The following is a 5,440-nucleotide window of genomic DNA, read 5'->3' on the forward strand; positions in this document are numbered from 1 at the left end:
ATTTCTTAGGAAAGTAGCAACTCTCATTACATCACTTAAGCGTGATTTTGAAATTACTATCAACTCTCACCACATCACTGTAGCATCATTTTGAGCTTTGTAGCAACTCTCACTACATCACTGTCAGCATCATTTTAAGGTTTTAAGCAACTCTCACTACATCACTGGAGCATCATTTTGAGGTTCGTAGCAACTCTTACTACAAGACTGTCAGCATCACTTTGAGGTTATTCGAAACTTTCACTACATTACTGTCAGCATCACTTTGACTTTGTTAGCAACTATCACTACATTACTGTTAGCATCATTTTGAGTTTATTAGCAATCCTTAGAACATCACTGTAGCATCATTTTGAGTTCATTAGGAATTCTTACGACATTATTGTAATCATCATATTGAGGTTTTTCGCAACTCTCACAACATTACCATCAGCATCATTCTTTAATTAACAATTCTTCCTACATCACTGTAGCATCATTTTGAGTTTATTAGCAATCTTTACGACCTCACTGTAGCATCATTTTGAGGTTCGTAGCAACTATTACTACAATAATGTCAGTATTATTTTGACTTTATTAGCAATTCTTACGACATCACATTCGCATTATTTTGAGTTTTTTTAGCAACTCTTACTAGATTACCGTCAGCATCATTTTGAGTTCATTTGCAATTCTTCTGACATCACTGTCGCATCATTTTGAGTTCATTAGCAATTCTTACGACATCACTGTCGCATCATTTTGAGGTTATTAGCAACTATTACTACATTACTGTCAGCATCACTGATTTTATTAGCAACTATCACCACGTTACTTTTAGCATCGTTTTGAGTTCAATAGCAATTCTTACGACATCACTGTCATCATCATTTTTAGGTTACTCGCAGCTCTAACCACATGACTGTCAGCATCACTTCGAGGTTATTCGAAACTTTCACTACATTACTGTTAGTATCATTTTGAGTTTATTAGCAATTCTTACGACATCACTGTCGCATCATTTTGAGATCATTATCAATTCTTACGACATCACTGTCGCATTATTTTGAGTTTCGTAGCAACTCTTACTACATGACTGTCAGCATTACTTTGAGGTTATTCGAAACTTTCACAACATTACTTTTAGCATCATTTTGAGTTCATTAGCAATTCTAATGCGGTTCGAGGCCACGCTGGTTCCCCGAGCGAGAAGGTGAGCCTTGAAAACGGCATCGGCCGAGCTTCCCGGGCTTTGGATACCCTTGTGAATTCCCCAAATGTGGGAATCTCAACTGCATAATTTCTGTCAGTGGGGGACTGCGTCCGCGCTCTCCCCTGTGATCGTGTGAAAAAACGAAAGAAAGAAAGAAAGGCCGACGACGGCGGCAACAACAACGGTGACTGCCTGTCCCGGCCAGTTGGCGGTCTCCTCTTATGCTGACCAGCCTGAGGAGACCGCGGAGGACGTAGCCTCGATGAGCTCCCAGTATCTCTCACACCTTCCAGCCCTAAATGAAGAGGGCAGGGTTTCTGCCACATTTAGTTGAGGGTCATGGTGTCCGACAAGCCCTGGGCTCAGGACAATACATCCACGGCTCGTCTTCGCAGTAAGTGGAATGATACCAGAGAATTCATGCATGGGAGGAGATCAACTTGGAAAACCCCGAGTCCAGGATGAGTCGCTGGCTTGTGGCTTTGAACACTGCTTTGTTTTACTTTGAGTCGCCCCACTAGCATAGCAGGGTGAAGGCACCGATTGCCTTTGCTTTGGATAGCAGTGGGGACAACCAGTGTGCCAGATGTAGTGTTTATGGCACTGCATTTTGTGTCGCCACCCAAAATGTTGCAGTTCCTGCCCACAGCCGCGGCCGGGATTGGCTGTACCGGGGGTGCTGGCTCTCACGTCGGGTGGCTGACAGGCATCGCTTCTCGGCCTTTTGGCTAAGATCAAGTGTAGTATCTGTTCTTATCAGTTTAATATCTGGTACGTTCCCTATCCGGGAACCATATATTAAATTGCTTTTTGGAACAGGGAGATGGAACGGGAGCTTGCTCCGTCCTTTCCACGCATCAACCTGGTGTTGCAGTATTTCCAGGAGTGGTGCAATGCCCCGCATTTCTTGTCGGAAATAAAACAAGCCTCCGCCAGGCACTCGCTCACCTGCTCCACCCAAAACCGGACCAGGGTTCTCCTCCTGCCCTGCAGCTTTTTCTCAACCTGCGGCCGCAATGGCCTTCCAGGAACAGTGCGGGCCCCTCCCCTTTTGTCAGGAGAAAATCCCGTGCTCTTCAGGCCAACTCTCGAGTGCTGCACATGAGGCCGGGGCTGGATTTCCGCCCGCGCTGCCGCTGGGCGTCAAGTTGTGGCTCCGTTTGCACTCCAGATAAGGATGGAGGTCCGCTGACGGCACTGCTCTCGGAGCCTTTCCCAAAAGGCTTTGGAATGCACTCTGAAAGACCTGAACCTTCAATGTGCGTGTTTTGCCCAGAGATGGGTTGTGAACTTGATGTTGAAATGTGAAACCCCAGCTTGCTGCCTTCAGTCTTTCGGAATTGGGCCGCTTGCGTTGACAGCTCTCATGGTCGCGACGCTCCATCCAAGGGTGAAAGCGGACGGAGATTGTTTTTTTTTACTGCGGGGCACGATGCGTGCGGTTAGAGGCCACGCTGGTGCCCCCAGCGAGAAGGTCAGCCTTGAAAACGGCATCGGTCGAGCTTCCCGGGCTTGGGATATCCGACATCTGGCATCGTTGTGAGAAACAAAGGGGGCTGCGCACGCAACAGATTGGCACAAGGTAGGAAAGATCAGGCGCTGTGTCGGCCTCCCTGCCTGTCAGTCAGAAGGCTGTGTCCCTGGAGCTCATGTCTGTTCCTAAGCTCAGCGAGTCATACTTACCTGGCAGGGGAGATACCATGATCAGCAAGGTGGTTCTCCCCGGGTGAGGCTCAGCCATTGCACTGGGGCTGTGCTGACCCTGGTGAATTCCCCAAATGTGGGAATCTCAACTGCATAATTTCTGTCAGTGGGGGACTGCGTCCGCGCTCTCCCCTGTGATCGTGTGAAAAAACGAAAGAAAGAAAGAAAGGCCGACGACGGCAGCAACAACAACGGTGACTGCCTGTCCCGGCCAGTTGGCAGTCTCCTCTTGTGCTGGCCAGCCTGAGGAGACCGCGGAGGACGTAGCCTCGATGAGCTCCCAGTATCTCTCACACCTTCCAGCCCTAAATGAAGAGGGCAGGGTTTCTGCCACATTTAGTTGAGGGTCATGGTATCTGACAAGCCCTGGGCTCAGGACAATACATCCACGGCTCGTCTTCGCAGTAAGTGGAATGATACCAGAGAATTCATGCGTGGGAGGAGATCAACTTGGAAAACCCGGACTCTCAATTCTTACGACATCACTGTCGCATCATTTTGAGATCATTAGCAATTCTTCTTACATCACTGTCGCATTATTTTTAGTTTCATAGCAACTCTTACTACATTACTGTGTCATTATTTTAAGGTTTGTAGCAACTCTTAATAAATTACTGTCAGCATCACTTTGAGTTTATTAGCAACTATCACTGCATTACTGTCAGCATCATTCTTGAATTCATTAACAATTCTTCCGGCATCACTGTTAGCATCATTTTGAGATCATTAGCAATTCTTACGACATCACTGTAGCATTATTTTGAGGTTAGTAGCAACTCTTACTACATGACTGTCAGCTTCACTTTGAGGTTATTCGAAACACTTACTACGTTACTGTAAGCATCACTGAGTTTATTAGCAACTATCACTACATGACTGTCAGCATCATTTTGAGTTTATTAGCAATTCTTATGACATCAGTGTAGCATCATTTTAACGTTAGTTTCAACTCTTCCTACATTACCGTCAGCATCATTCTTAGTTTTTTAGCATCTCTTACTACATCACTGTAGCATCATTTTGACTTCATTACCAACTCTTCTGACATCACTGTCGCATTATTTTGAGTTTAGTATCAACTCTTACTACATGACTGTCAGCATCATTTTGAGGGAGTTCGAAACACTTACTACATTATTGTAAGTATCACTGAGTTTATTAGCAACTATCACTACATTACTGTTAGCATCATTTTGAGTTCATTAGCAATTCTTCTAAAATCACTGTCGCATTATTTTGAGGTTATTAGCAACTCTTAATACATTACTGTCCGCATCATTTTTAGGTTACTCGAAACTCTAACCACATGACTGTCAGCATCACTTTGAGGTTATTCGAAACTTTCACTAAATTACTGTTAGCATCATTTTGAATTTATTAGCAGCTTTTACTAGATTACCGTCGCATCATTTTGAGATCATGAGGAATTCTTCCGACATCACAGTCGCATTATTTTGTGGTTTTTAGCAACTCTGACTACATGACTGTCAGCATCATTTTGAGGTTGTTCGAAACACTTACTACATGACTGTAAGCATCACTGAGTTTATTAGCAACTATCACTACATTACTGTTTGCATCGTTTTGAGTTTATTAGCAATTCTTACGACATCACTGTCGCATCATTTTGAGATCATTAGCAATTCTTCTGAAATCACTGTCGCATTACTTTGAGGTTAATCGAAACTCTAACCACATGACTGTCAGCATCACTTAGTTTATTAGCAACTATCACTACATTACTGTTAGCATCATTTTGAGTTCATCAGCAATGTGGGGCTTTGATTGGGAATTGTAAGAAAAATCACTGAATGAACAACACAAACACAGACTGTGTCTGAAATTCCACACCTGCACCCGACTCAGAATGAAAAACCAGTGTGGACTCAATTGTATCCACTGTCAATCCTGATTCTGGAGAAATTTCTTTGTGTGTTTTGATGGACGCGAGCCAAGCAGAAATTTCCCACAATGCAATAGGGCGGCGTTTGGTCAGTGTTGAGCAGGCGTCAGTCTGACAATGATGTCATATTATTGTGTCATCACCTGACCAGACCCAAAAGTAGGCTCAGGTATCAGTTTCTTCTCAATGCTAATGTCTGCTAGCTTAGTCTGCTACTTTGATGGCTCTGCCTGCTCAAAGGTCCAGACCCCTGGATGTGGTGGTTCCTACCTGAACGTAGATTCTGTCAGCTCATGTTGTTAAATCAACTCACCAGGAACACCAGTAGATTTCAATGGACTGACAATGAGTCTCATTGAATGGGTGTCTCGTCCAACGAGAAACAATCAGTCTCAGGTTGAAGCTCATCAATGAGTTCTTGTGGATCAGTGGCTTGCATGAATGAATGAGTTGGAAGACTTCTTGGAAATTAAAGAGGATTTAATACAATTAAGAAAACCCTTAAGACAGAGTGATAATTCCAGCAGAGTAATTAAGGCCCATATTGAGTAGCAGGTATGAATTAGCCTGGATTTATCTGAGCTTCAAGTAGACGGCTAAGAGGCAGGTGGAAAGGTGTGTAGGATGAACGATAGTGACCT

General features: G+C 44.2%; 2 non-coding genes across 2 annotated transcripts; both read left to right on the forward strand.

The window, feature by feature from the left end:
- Positions 1 to 1,900: 1,900 nt before the first annotated feature.
- LOC147271587 (U2 spliceosomal RNA) lies at positions 1,901 to 2,091 on the forward strand. Its single transcript, XR_015117060.1, has one exon. It is a non-coding gene; the product is annotated as a U2 spliceosomal RNA (small nuclear RNA).
- Positions 2,092 to 2,867: 776 nt separating this feature from the next.
- On the forward strand, positions 2,868 to 3,031 carry LOC147271588 (U1 spliceosomal RNA). The gene has a single exon (XR_015116686.1). It is a non-coding gene; the product is annotated as a U1 spliceosomal RNA (small nuclear RNA).
- Positions 3,032 to 5,440: the final 2,409 nt, after the last annotated feature.

Source organism: Aulostomus chinensis, chromosome 1, assembly GCF_037954235.1.
Source record: "Aulostomus chinensis isolate RoL2024-O1b breed Wild chromosome 1, RoL_Achi_v1.0, whole genome shotgun sequence".
Taxonomy (NCBI): domain Eukaryota; kingdom Metazoa; phylum Chordata; class Actinopteri; order Syngnathiformes; family Aulostomidae; genus Aulostomus; species Aulostomus chinensis.